Source organism: Emydura macquarii, unplaced genomic scaffold (assembly GCF_026122565.2).
Source record: "Emydura macquarii macquarii isolate MOO-44397 ecotype Brisbane River unplaced genomic scaffold, CSIRO-AGI_Emac_v2 contig_3343, whole genome shotgun sequence".
NCBI lineage: Eukaryota > Metazoa > Chordata > Testudines > Chelidae > Emydura > Emydura macquarii.
The window spans coordinates 8060933-8075770 of NW_027133480.1; the positions used below are offsets into that span (position 1 = coordinate 8060933).

At 39.4% G+C, this 14838-nt stretch overlaps 1 protein-coding gene across 4 annotated transcripts in view; it reads left to right on the forward strand.

Moving 5' to 3' along the window:
• INPP5A (inositol polyphosphate-5-phosphatase A) overlaps nucleotides 1-14838 on the forward strand; it is a 372135-nt gene that overhangs the window by 161832 nt on the left and 195465 nt on the right. The window lies entirely within an intron of this gene.

Below are 14838 nucleotides of genomic sequence, written 5' to 3' on the forward strand. Positions count from 1 at the left end.
TAACTGACATGAAGAACTGAACAAATACATCAGGAAGTTGAAATTCTGTATGATAGCATTGGCCTGTATTATTCTTACTTTCATGTCCCAGAATACCTATGTCATTATAAATTAATTTGGCTCTGTATGAAAGAAGGCTGCTAACACTGCTAAAGCTTTCTTTCCAGAGGACAGGTTATATACAGTCTAAGAGATGCTAACCTCTATAAGATCCCAGTCTCAAGGAAGCATGCTGTATTACCTCTGGCTGTTAGGCCTCGTGGTTTCATGCACCACATTTCATCATTTGCCAGGTTATGCCTGAGACCTTTACAGGGGCTGTAATGGATAGTGTACCATTCCCATTGTACAATGACACGTTAGTTATAGTGACTTGGGATGTTAAAGGCTCTTATAAGTGTTTCCTTCTCATCTGTGCATCATCTGCACTAAAAATCAGAAACCACTAGAGCGGGTGGGTGGATGTGCCATTTGAGACTTGACTTTCCTCCTGATGATCATATGCAAAGTTGATCAAGTCTTGACAAACAAAACCACGATAATATATTACACCAGCCACCAAGGAAGAGATTGGGAAAGACATGCCAGGAAAGGACAATATTGTAAGACTCTCTTTAAGTCAAAAGTATAGTTAACACAACAAATGGTCCCTGGAGGACTGAATCTTGCAAATGTGTCAAGTTTCAGCAAAATATCTTGGGCACTAGGGAAAAAGACAGATATCTGGCTCTTTTTCCAAGTGTGAGCAGGTTTTTCATCTCATACAGATCTTTTTTCCCAGATTGGGGTTGTGAGTTTCTCCCCCCATTCGTTCCAGTCCTGTAGATCATTTGGAAAATATGACAGGACCAATCCAGGAAATACTGTTGGTCCCAACCTGGGCTTGACATTTTTGTTCTCTGGTCTCCTAGTATTGATGTAAGAACTGCAAGGTCTGCTTCTTGACCCAGTTCCAAATTTGTCAAGCTGACAGCTTGGTTTCTGCATTTCAGGAAGTATTAGATAAAGAGTATTCTGCTTAGTTCCAAAACTTTATTATTTAGAAACCAGGAAGCCTTTTTCCAGGAAAACTTCTTTAATGAAATTAAATTGAAGAGATGCTTCTTCTGGACTGTTCAGCAAAGGGTAGTCCCGAGATAGTCCTCCATCCCTTTAATTTTGGACATTTTATTGTACTTAGACAAATCTGACTGATGTACACTGAGTTCTCTCAGGGTTCCGCTGGCTACAATTTCTGCTTTCCACCTTCCGTGGAATTGTCGGCTTTGACCCAACCTTAGACCTACCAATCCTATGTGTTCAAATCCTGCTACTGGTTTGGGGAGAGAATACATAGTTTACCAGGAATTCTGATCTGATTGGCTGCCCTTCCTCATTCACTGCCTCTTGGGGAAGAGGAGCCAGTCAGAGCTGGTCCATATGCTAAGGGACAGCTTGGTCCCTCCAGTATGTAGAGCAGGCACAGCTATCACCTTTTGCTTGCCAAGAGTTGTAAATAAAACAATTGATCACTATAGTAGCACACAGATCTTTGATCTGGGAGCCACCAGACCAGCGAGTGGGGTGAAGGCTACTAGAATCTCCCATTTCCTGAAGTTACCTGTTACCCCCCATTTGCAGTGAGTCTTCCCTCAGCATCCTTCTGTTTGTTGCTGCTTCACATAGACTTATAGACTTTAATGTCAGAAGGGACCATTATGATCATCTAGTCTGACCTCCTGTACAACACAGGCCACAGAACCTCACCCACCCACTCCTTTAATAGACCCCTAAAATATGACTGACTTACTGAAGTCCTCAAATTATGCTTTAAAGACTTCAAGGTACAGAGAATACACCAGCAAGTGACCCGTGCCCCATGCTGCAGATGAAGGTGAAAAAACCCGAGGAGCCCTGCCAATCTGCCCTGGGGGAAAATTCCTTCCTGACCCCAAATATGGCAATCAGCTAAACCCTGAGCATGTGGACAAGACTCACCAGCCAGACACTCGGGAAAGAATTCTCTGTCGTAACTCAGAACCACCCCATCTAACATCCCATCACAGGCCATTGGGCATATTTACTGCTAGTAGTCAAAGATCAGTTAATTGCCAAATTAGGCTGTTCCATCATACCATCCTCTCAATAAATTTGTCAAGCTCAGTCTTGAAGCCAGCTAGGTTTTTTGCCCCCACTGCTCCTCTTGGAAGGCTGTTCCAGAACTTCACTCCTCTGATGGTTAGAAATTTCAGGTCTAAACTTTCTGATGGCCAGTTTATATCCATTTGTTCTTGTGTCCACATTGGTGTTGAATTTAAATAATTCCTCTCCCTCCCTGGTATTTATCCCCTTCTCCCACCTCACCCATAAGGTAGCTGCTGCTACCTCCCCTATCCCCACATCTAATCCCAGATCTCTACAGCCTACAGGTGTGTTGGTGTGGGGTGGCAATGGTTTACTTTCCTGTCCTGTTGGCTTTAGTGGGATGGCCAATGGTCCCATGCATCTTTTTATGGCATATGCCATCTCCACACAGACTGTCCAAACTGATCAACATGCATATGCTTAGATACTCCAGACAACTGTGGAGATTGCAGCACATCTCATCAAGTCATATGGCGGTCTCCACAGCATGATTGCGTCGTGTTTCTATAATTAAGATATGCGGGGAGGCTAATTGGAGCTCTGTACACATCTTTACATAGCAGTCCTACATTTGCTTTTCAGTTAATATGCTGGGCTCAGCCCTGGATGGTCACCACTACTTGTCAATTTGCTGAGTGTGTGGCTTCATGTAGGTAATTCCTAAAAGAAAAAAGAAGTTACTTTTATAGTAAATAGTGAGGTTCTTTGAGATGATTGTCTTTATGGCTGCAGTTTCTGCACCCACCTCCACTTATTTGGAGTATCTTATCAGTGAAGGAGCTAAAGAGTGCTTGGGGCAGCCTCCATCTTACACCCTGGGAACACAACCTGAGGGAGGAGGGAGCAGCAGGACTTTCCAAAGCATACTGCTTGCTAGAAGCTTCCTAGGAGTGCGTCCTCCCAAGAGCGTCATTCCAAATGGGCTATCATCTCGAAGAACCAGTTATTGTGGTAAGTGTAAGTAAATGGGTTTTTTTTTTCTTGTCACTGACGGCCGTTCTTGATGATGTAATCTAGAATAAAAATGTATTTTTGTCATGAAGTTCCTCACATCAGTACAACTTGTCAGTGTTCTGAGACTCATTCTACAAACCCTTGATCAGGCCAAGTAATCAGTCCTTAATTACAAAATAGTCTCATTAAGATCAGTGGGCTACTTGAATGTGTAAGATTTAGTAGGATCAAGTCCTTCATATCCCTGCCCGTTGTTTGGTCTCCATGTCTACTGTGCTGCTCTTTGTACCCTCAGTGCCCTATGCACTAACCGGAAACAGGACATCGGCATGTGTGTCTCTGTATGATCTCTGTATTAATGACTTTTAACATATTTTAACTCAAGTTTAACTCAATCTGTTCCTCTTCTGTAAGTATTTTAAACTGTGTCCCTTGTTTCAGGGTGTTGTCTTAGGCTTGTATTGTGTAGCCCCTTGATCTAGTTCTGGCGGGTGAATTCCACTGACAGAGAGAATTTTAAGGCTCTAGGACTGTATGTGTAAAAATTGCTTCATAAAGGTGCAGTACATAATAATGAAGTACAGGTAGCTAAATTCCGACTAGATGTAAGTTAGCTATGACAGTAGGTGAGACAGTACATCCCATTTTCTTTGGCTGTTGGTGAGGCAGCACACACTTAAACCATTGCAGTGAAAGAGATGTCAGGGCAGTGATCCACTGACTGGGTCCATAACTCTCTCTGCCTGCCTCCATCAGCCCCAGCAGCAACGATCAATAGAGCCACCAGCACCAATGAATGATGCTTCTTGCTGCAGGAGGTTCTCCCTCTTCCTTCCCACCCCTCCTCCATTCTGCTCTACCCTTTTCAGCTTTCTGAATAATATTTTGAAAAAAAACATGGTAAATTAATTATAGTTTACTGATGTTCCCTAATTCAAGGGAGGTAAAAAAGAATGGATGCATTTATGATGAGGGATGTAATCTGTTTTATGAAACTGATCATGTCTCTTTCTTTGCTGGTGCCCTGCCTCTCTTTCTTTCTCTCTTTCCCCCTCCCCCTTCTCTCGTACTGGGTAAAAGACAGGCCTGATAAAGTGAGAGAAACAAGATTGGTTTTCTAAGGGCACCCGGCCCTTCATGATCAGCTAAATCATGGGCTGTCTGGCTCCCTGACTGGGTAATGACCTGCTCCCCGCGCCGTGGCACCTGCACCCCCCTGCGGGACGTTATGATGTGCACCCAGGCAACTGCAGGGGGCTGCAGTGAAGGTGAAACTGTCATATCGATCTTTTTAGCACTAAAATATGAGCCACTTTACTCCGCTTCCTGATGCTGTGATGTGAAAAATAATAACTTGGATCCAAATTAAAAATATTGATCTCTGGAAGGTGTTGAAAGTAAATAAACACCTTCCGAAGTTTTCGGGTCAGCCGAGAAATGGTATTCAGCAATAAATGTGTCGGCATGTCAGAATCCAGGGTTCTTGATCTGTTTTTCCTTTTGAATTGATTTTTCATTATTTACTTCCTAAAAGTGTTGGAATTTGGTCCTCCGCCATTAAATCCCAGTGTTTGGGCAAATTATTTCTTTGGGGCTTATGAGGTGCTCCTAATCCACTCGCTCATTGATTGATTGATTTTTGACTCAATAAACTTGCATTACCCTTGCTTTATTTAAGGCTTCCATCATAATTTTTTGTACATTTAGGCTTGACTTTTTTATTTCCCTCTAACAGATGAGCTGACATTGGTCTATCAAACATGTGGGAAAACAATTGCCACAAGGTTAATTTTATTGCTAGCTCCATGCATTTTAAGTAGGTGCCAGATATTTTCCAGTACAAGCTGATAAATTGCAGTTGAACCACTAAAGCATAAGAATGAATGGAAGCACCGTAACAACAACAAAAAAAACCCCTATGTAAATGTATCAAGGAGCAAAAGTATTAAATGGATCATTTTTGCTTCACTGGTTTAACTTTGTTTTACATCAAAGAAAAAATAGACACATAATACAGTGAGTGAGCTCTTTAACTGTTATGTTATTCATGCATTAATGTTAGAGTGTTATGAATTGTGATGGTGTAGATACTTCTGATTAGTTGGCGTAGTAAGAAATAGTAACTTACACTTTAACAAAGTATTTTTCTTTTTCTAAGTAGTCAGTTTATTGTTAGATGGTGACGCACTCTTCAGGAATAGAAGTATAGATGCTGTTCTCTAACAATTCAGGAAGCTGCTTTTTAACATTGCAATCAAAAATAGCTTTGTGCCTGCCTTGCTGTTAAAGAAGGTTGCAGGTTGCCATAACATGTAGAAAGAGAGAAACTCAAATTAGAATACTAGTAGCTTCCTCCTCTTAGCAAAGGATCAGTTTGTTCAGTCTTAAAAGAAGTGTGTTCTAGAAACCCCTCTAAATACTTATTTATATGATAAACCCATGTGTCTCATAAATGCTCTTGGTCTTAACTGAGTCAATAATCCATACTTTTAAAAGTTCCTGTATAGATATTTTTGTGATCTGCATTTTATAAAATTCTTAATATAACTACAGATTTACTAACTAGAGCCTGATGGTTCAACTTGTGTTAATTCTTGTGCATTTCTTGTGTTTAAAAATAAAGGGATGCAGTCCATTTAAAAATATTTTTTCTTCCTGAAAACTGTGTGTATATGTATTATGAATCATGCCCAATTTTACTGTAACTGAAAGAAATTAGACCAACTGTTTTTCTGGGTTTTGTGTTTTTTGAACTTTATGGATTCAATAGTACTTTATGTATAGTTAGTTTTATGGCATAATTATACTAGTTAACAAGTTTCCCCTTTTGTTTATGTGGGTCACGTTGGCATCAGGACAGCCCCTGAATCTAACTTTTAAATATTGTTTTTTAAAAACGTTAGATATTAAGTTGACTGATGTCTGTCATATCTGTCCATATACTCACAAGATTATGACACAAAAATACTAAAGCAAGGGAAATTTAAAGTGTGATCTATCTAGGTTTTCATATGCCACTCCCCACCCCCATCACTGTGGTATCTAATCACCTCCGAAGACTATAAAGTGTATGCATAAAATACAATGCTTTCTCTCTTCCTTCCACTCAGCAAGAATTGGACTTAGATAATTGTATAGTGGTTTGGGGTGGGTGAGTTGTTTGGAAGGTGTTTTAAATATTATAATTTGGTAGGTGTTTTTTGTTTTGTTTTAAATATTATAATTGAAGGTAGGCTAGGCTAGAGAAGTGGGGTTTGCATTGTGCTCTGAAGGCACTTAGGTTGATGGTCAGCCTGATCTTTTTTGGGAGTGAGTTTCAGATTTGGGGACCTGTCCCTGAGAAAACTGTCTCCTGCACACATGAGTTTTGCTATTGAGACTGATGGTTGCATTGTTCCAGGAACATAGTTGTCTTGGGAAGTGACATTTACATGGGGTGAGATGGCTCATTGGTAAACTTGGACAAATCCCAAATAAGACTTTAAAGATGAGGCCTGAAACATTGAATTTGATGGGGTATTCCATGGGGAATTTCAAAGGAGAAAGTGGGGCTCTGCATTGATACATGCTCTCAGTTGTCTCTGTTGCTAGGCGACTTAAGAGGATTCTGATTGCCTAGATGAAGTAGTCTTCAGGCCAGGAAAGGGTGGTGTTCCTTGTGTATACTGTACCCCATGCTCAGTCTGAAAGTGAGGCCAAAGTCTGTGTGAAGATCCAGAGATGAACTGGGAAAAAACAAAGGCTGAAAAGGGTGAAGATGGGGTTGGGGCTGTTGCATTAGAGACATTTTCAACAGATGCTGAACTCTCTCAGGGCAATAATTTTTTTTTTTTTTTTTTTACTGTAGCACCTAAAGGACCCTATTAAGTCTTAAGACATTCATCATCATGTGAGACAGCATCTCAGCCAGCTCCTCTAACTGACATTTGCTTTTTGGAGGTGTATAGATAAGCAGGATGCACATGTAGACTAAATTCAGAGTAGTTGGATAGCCTCAAATGATTTTGTCTTAGGGTGGTTGGTCTCTCTTGCATTTGAGACTGGACCGGATTTGGATATCTACGCTTCCTCCATCCTTGTCTTCTGTGGGTCTAAATCGTTTGGGGGCCGGGGGTAGAGGCTGAGATTAGCTGGCATGGGACATGCTGTATCATTCAGCAAGGTTTCTGTGATGTAGGTCAGGCTGGAAACCTTTTGCCTTGATGTCATGAATGATCAAGGGTTTACTGCCCACTGACTGCGATAATCTGCGGGTGCCTGAGATCCTGATGTTTGTCTTCGTATTTGGAAATCTTATGTGAAGATGCTGTTTCACATTTGACTGGCGGTTGGTGTCTAGTGCTTGGCTTGCTAGGCTTGGTTTGCATTTTCTGTGCGGTTTCGTGCAAGAAAGACTAGATTGGGGAGAAGTGTTTGGGTGTTAGTAGTGGTTGTTGATGAAAATGTGAGGATGTGCCAGACACACACAGTATGCACAACATCCACTTCTCAACCTCTCCATGGCAATGTGGTGTTCCATTTGCTGTCAGAGACCAGGATGTGGGTCATCATGCCTAGTGGTCAGAGCAGGAGATGCTAGACAGGAATCAGAGGCCAGAGTCTAGGGTCAGAACTAGAATCAGAGGCAGATTCCAGAGCCAAGCGTAGCGCAGAAGTCAGGAATCAGAGCTGAGGGTCAGAGCTGGGTTAGCTGGAGAGAGGCAAGGCAGAAGCTATCACAGCTGTGGGTGAATGCTTTGAACAGCTGCTGCATTGCTGCTGGGCTTAAGAGCTGGTCTGCTGATTCTTCCTACCAAACAGGTGACACCCAATCAAGCAGCCTACTATAGGACAGCTGAGCTCATTAGGTTGCCCAGAGACTGGCTCTGCTGCGGGCCCAGATTCCTGACAGTTGCTGTGCCAGTGGCAAAGCGGGTTAACCTTCCCGCCAGAAATGGAGAGTTGAAAAGTTAGATTACAAGCGTAAGAATTATTTGTACATATATTTTTAGGCACAAACATTGAGCTAACCCTCCCATATCCCCAAGCTGCCTATGTTCAGTGGTGTTGGTACCTGGCACTGGGGCAGGGATTCTGCTCTTGCTTTGAGAGGGAAGAGTGAGGTGCTGATTCCTGGCAGCTGGGGAGGAGTCTGCACTGCTTTTTGCTGGGATGGGGTAGGGCATTGTTCTTCTGTCTGGCTGTTACTCATTGGTAGTAGGAGGTGTTCTTTATTTTAAATGTTAGCAGTTCTGATGTCATTTATTTATGACAGCCACTGCTATCCTATCCGGTGCTATGAGGGAAGGAGCAGAGAAATGAAACCGCAGAGCCTACAGAGGACCCTTTTAATCTCTCCTTTAGACTCTGCTTGCTGGTTGTCAGTTTGTTGGCTGTGGATCTACTGTGCAAAGAGACTTTGTAAAAATGACTCTGTGTAGTTACAGATGTATTTTGTCTCATTGACTTTCCAGATGAGTATTGCTCAGCAAAAAGATGTTTTTATTATTTGCCAGGCCTGCAAACTCAGGCTGTGATCTGTGGTTTTTTTCTGGCTCATGCATGTTCATTAGTAAGATTCTGGTTCCATTTTCAGGGCCACCTGTGAAGCCCCATTGACTTGAAGTTACTCCCTCAATGAAAACTTTCCAACTCTGTTACCTTTGCTGGGGGATGTACCAGTGTAAATGGGCCTGTAATTTGATGGTAGTAGAATTACTAAGGTGGTCCTGAAAATGGAATGTGGTATTTCTGTTGATGCACAAGCCAGAAAAGTAAAATAGTAAAAATATAGGCTCAGGTACTCCTCCTGATGAATATGTGATAGATGATCTAACAAGAAAGAGAGCTGGCAGGGCTTTGAAACCAGGGGGAAAGACGAGTGGTGATTCATAGAATGTTCTCCCTTTTCTTGTGCCTTAATGTGTGAACATTGGACAGGTTCCATAGGCTTTGGATGGAGGGTGTCTGGTCTGCAAATGTTATAGTTTAGGAGTAAATTATCTATATAGCATCCATTCTTTCACTTTCAATGTGTCTCTAGCTAGAAAAAACATGTTTCCTAAACCCTCAGAACAATTTATAGCCCCTGCACTGCAGGGGAAGCCAATGACAACATGTAATTCCTATTACAGAAGCCGCTGAGCACCAAGGAACAAAGCATGTAAAGCACACTTATCTAAGAACAAAGAAGAAAACATAAAATCATCATTGATAAAGTTTGCAAAGAGTGGTGGGAGTGGTAAATAATGAAGAGGACAGGCCACTGATACAAAGCAATCTGGATCACTTAGTAAACAGGACACAAGCAAACAATATGCGTGTTAATACAGCTAAATGTAAACATATACATCTAGGAATAGAAAATGTAGGCTATACTTATGGAGGGCTCTGTCCTGGGAAGCAGTGACTCTGAAAAAGATTGGGGTGCATGGAGAATAATCAGCTGAACATGAGCTTCCAGTGTATTGCTGTAGCCAAAAGAGCTAATCGGATCACGGGATGCATAAAGAGGGGGATCTCAAGTTGGAGTAAAGAGGGTCATTTTATCTCTACATTTGACATTGGTGTGACCATTGCTGGAATACTGTGTCCAGTTCTGGTGCCCACAATTCAAGAAGGATGCTGAGAAATTGGAGAGGGTTCAGAGAGGAGCCACGAGAATGATTAAAGGATTAGAAAACCTGCCTTATAGGGATAAACTCCAGGAGCTCATTCTATGTATCTTAACAAAGAGAAGGTTAAGGGGTGACTTGATTACAGTCTATAAGTACCTATATGGGGAAGAAATATTTAATAATGGCCTTTCCAATCCATCAGAGAAAGGTATATAACATGATCCAATGGCTGGATGTTGAGGCTAGACACATTCAGACTGGAAATAAGGCATAAATTTTTAATGGTGAGAATAATTAACCGTTGAAACAATTTACAAACGGTTGTGATGAATTCTTCCTCACTGGCAATTTTAAAATCAGGATTGGATATTTTTCTAAAAGATCCGCTCCAGGAATTATTTTGGGGAAGTTCTATGGCTTGTATTATACAGGAGGTCAGACTAGATGATCACAGTAATCCCTTCTGATCTTGGAATCTATGAACATATGAAAATTTTCAAAATACCTCAGTACCTACAAAGGGACATTCTTTCAAGAGCTCAGCTGCCATTCAAGAAATTAAATATGTCACCAGATTTTTCAAAAGAGGTAAGCATCTTGGGTGCTGAGTTCTTTTGAAAATGTGGCCACAAGTGTCATTATAGGAGCAGCTGGGTGCTGAGAAATTTTGAAAATCTAACTCTTATTTAGCTTAATTGTGAACTGCAGGGCTCTTTTTAATATCTGCTATGAAATCGTGGTACTTTTTAAATCAAAGACAGAAATCCCATTGACTTTGAGGCCAAGATTTCACTCTTAGGCCTTAAAACCTGTGTAGCAAGGAAATCAGAAATTAAGGCAAAATACACTCCAATATAATCCAAACCTACAAGAGTTAATCCACTACCATCATGACATTTCTCTACACCATAATACATTCTCTAACATACTTAATTTAAATTCTGTAGTTTTAGCCAAGAACTGAAAATTGCACTGAAGTCCACAACCTTAACTCCAATTTTTCAGTGGTACATTATTTCATAATTCTAATGTTAAAATTACAATCAGATTATGAACCAGACAGGAGAAGAATGCTAAATTGATTACATTCTCAAACTTTATCATCTTATCAAAAATAAGTAATTGCTATTCTTATAAATTTACATTATGACTTTTGAAGTTTCAGAACAAGACAATGTACAGTACTAAATAAGACCATGTTTCATCTGAACATTCATAATATGTTTTATAATGAAATAAATTAACTGGTGACTGAAGAACTAGTGAAACTGACAGTACATGAGATTTGAACACTGAGACGGGAGGGGATTTCTAGTTAAACTGTTGAAAAAAATGTTTTTGTCAGTATGTAGTTACCTTTAATGCCTAATGGACACTTGTGAGAAAGAAAGTTTGGGTTAAAGGTTTCATAGCACCCTCTCCCCTTCACTTACGGCTTGTCTTCATTTACCTTGGAGATTTGACGGCAGTCAATCGGAGTTACGCAAGCTACAAAAAACTTGCGTAACTCCCGTTGACTTCTCCGCTTCTGTTCTGCACACTGTCTTCACTGCACTGCGCCGACGGGAATGCGTTCCCGTCGACGCAGCGCTTCACCACTTGAGAAAGTGGTCTTAATACGTCGATTTCTGGATCGACTGAGCGGGTCTTGACTGATCGCTCAGTCGATCCAGAGAAGTCGATCTGACAGTGGCGAATTTGCTGCTGTCAGTGAAGACTAGCCTTAAGCTCCAGTTCAGCAAACATATGTGCTTATCTGTACATGTGTGAGCAGTCCAACTGACTAAAATAAGCATGAGTAATTATTTGTAGGGTCAGAGGCTTAAGCTGTGAAAGCTTACAATACACCTCTGTGTTTCCCTTCGCCAAAGGTCCTTCAGGAAAATAATAAAGACCAGATTTCAGATTTGCAATATTTCAAATGTAAAAAACAAATACAAAAAAGTTTTCTAGGTAAAGGGAGAAAAACAACTTCTTAGGCCTTCTTTATACATGGCGAAAAAGTGCAAAAGTCCACGTTAAAAAAAAAAAAAAGTGCACCATTTCGTTATCCATGAATCCAATACCAGGTTCCTTTCCCTACTTCTGCAGCGACAGTTAACTAACCAAAAGATTTCCAGAGTTCTGTTGACACTATAGATAACGGTGATGCACAAAGATATTTTAGCCCAATAATTAATTATACATATAAACTGAAGTAGTTGATAAGAAAAGCATCCACAATAAGTTCAGCTGTATTTAAAACACAAGAGAAAAACGCTCAAAATTAAAGAAAAAAGAAAAAAAATTGAGAGTGAAAAGATTTTCAAGCTTCGAAGATATTATCTGATATAGAGAGTTTATGGCTCAATGAAGTGAGCTGAAGTCATTACAGTTGTGTGAGACATAATGAGGAAGTAGGTGCTACTAAATAAGGAAGCACTCAGGGTGTATGTGGTGATGGTTAGTAGAGCAGAATGAGCATGAGGGTGTTTCCTACCCAAATGAAAACACAATAAAGTTTGCTCATTTGTGGAACAGCCTTTGTTGCATGTTTGCATGATAGATGGGTATTTAAAAATTATGGGTAAAATTTTGGTCCCCTTGAGATAATGGGAGTTTTGCCCTAGACTTCAAAGTGGCCAGGATTTCACCATATGAGTTACTTGTACATGTATTTAAATATATACATAACCTTTGGACACCTACGTTTAAAAATTTTGGCCACAGTTTTCCCCATAGCTCACAGCCCTATTGAAGCATTTGACATAAAAGAAATCGGAATTAGTTCCACTATTGGTGAGAGACACTGTTAATTTTTTTTTTTTAAATCTGATGTATTTTAAAAAAAAAAAAAAAAAAAAAAAGCTTTTCAGTTTCATCAATTCAAATTATATTACCACTTGGTAAATGTGATTATAGTAATACTCTATGGGATTATGGAATTATTATAATATACGACCATCAGCAGATTCTAAAGTTGCATCTTCAGTGAGCTTTCTATGGGTGGCTAATTATCCTACTTCTGGTCATGATGATATTACATAAAATAAATAGCTCTTTTCACTGTTTCTATAGTATTCATTTTAAATTTGTCCTGTTAGGTTCACTTGAGAGTTTTTGGCAATATTTTTTTTATTTAGCCACTTGTCACTAACCTTTCTCAAAGAGTGAAAAATATGCAACTGACACGTTGGCAAAGGTCTGACCATGCTGTGTTGTGGCTGGCGCATACATCAGAGAAGAAGACAAACATGATTGAATGCAGTGTCATAACACTGCATGCAGGAAACAAATATTCTGTAAGAAATGTATTGGTGAACAAACTGAAAAATTGTAAAGCTCTAAAAGGGTTTCAGCCTTGTTAGCATTTTTTGACAGAAAACCACTGAAGCAGTGAACCCCAAAAAACCACAAACCCAGCCAAACAGAACCTCCCCCCTCCCTATGATGGCTGATTCAGAATTTAGCTTTGTTGTTCTGTTCATTTAACCCCAAGTTACAGTCAGTTTAAAGTTAGTTTCCCTTTTATCAAAATTGGTTGCCTTGTGAAGAATTTACTACTCTTAGTCTTTAACTCCTGCACTCCCTGTGGCTCTTAGAACCCTCTCTAATTATTTACAACAAAGATTTAAAAAAAAAAAATGTTCTCACTTGAACTGAGTATTGATCGTCTTTTATCAAAAGCATAGCGAAATCTTACTAAGGCAGCACATATTGGTTACCTTTAAAAATGCAATTGTAGATCTCTGACAAACCCCTGGTTGAGTTCTATGGAGATTTAACCGAGGATGTTTGGATCTAAAAGTGTGACCTTCTACTGCTTGAACTAACAGTTCATTAGCTCGGGATGCAGTAGCCAGTTTATAAACCTCTTTGAGGTGCAGCCACTAGAGGGGGACAAAGGCCCAGATGGGGTTAATTTGGGCTACATTGTTGTCAATCAGATTAACTATATATGAAGCAAGTCAGGTTAGCAAGTACAAGGATGAGATTACGGATGTATTTTAATAATTTCTTATAAGTTTAACAAATGCTTCTCAGGAAAATTATCTAGAACCTGCCTTGTTCTAAAAAATATTAAAAAATTCATTTTAAAACAGACAAAAAATAAGATTAAGTGAAACTGGTGCCAAGTCCCTAGGAGTCCAGTATTATCTTTGTTGTTGGCAATCACCATTCTGTATCAAAATACATTTTTTAAAATAAACTGAAGTTGGTCACTTGCTTCATCTTCAAGTAGAAAGATATATTTGCACATCCTAAATGCATTCTATCAGTCAAGGTGAATTTTAGTGATGGTCTCTTCATTCCTGAATCACCAAGCTCTCTGATAATTAATAAGCTTTGTTAAGCAAACACAGGCCAACATGCGCATGATGAATAGGGCAATTGTACATTGAGAAACAATTAGTTTAGTGCTCCATATGGCTTGATGTCTATTAACATGCCCTATTAATAATGCAGAACAGAAACAGCTATAATTAAATTTACAAAGGTTTTAGATTATATGAAAAGGAATGCATTTTGATAATCTCTTCTGACACTAATTTTAAAGTTTGGAGGCATGTAGTACTTAAAAAAGAAAGAAAGCAATGATTTCATCCTACGGGAAGTGAGGTTATATAGCTGTTCTCAAAATCAGATTTTAATAATCTCAGCTTTCTAAACATACCTTGAGAAAAGTAATTTTTTTCCCTCTTTTTTAAATTACTAAATGAGGTAAATTTGAGAAAAGCTTCTCTTTTCAATTGTTAATATTACTCAATTCTTTATCTTGTTACATTTTATAAATTGGAGATTAATAGTAGTGTTAGTATTAGAAGATATTGGACATTAATTAGAAGAGTTTAGCACTAATTGCATGACTTCTTTTTCAGTACTATTTGGAATGTGGAAATACTTTTAAAAAATCAATGTACTTCCTACAGTCAGTTATAGCTAGAGAGAATTATACTGTGATATCATGGAATAGCAACAATAATTTTTTTTTTTAATATTTTCAGATTAAACAAAAATGTTTTCTGAGAGAGTGTCTGATATCCACATAAGGTCCCTTGGGTTAAAATAGAAGTAACCTCTGACCAATATATATGCTTATTAAGATATTCTGTAATAATAGGAGAACTTTCAAGCCCATCACCAAAAGTAGAGGGGGAAAAATAAGCATAAAAATATGTCTTGA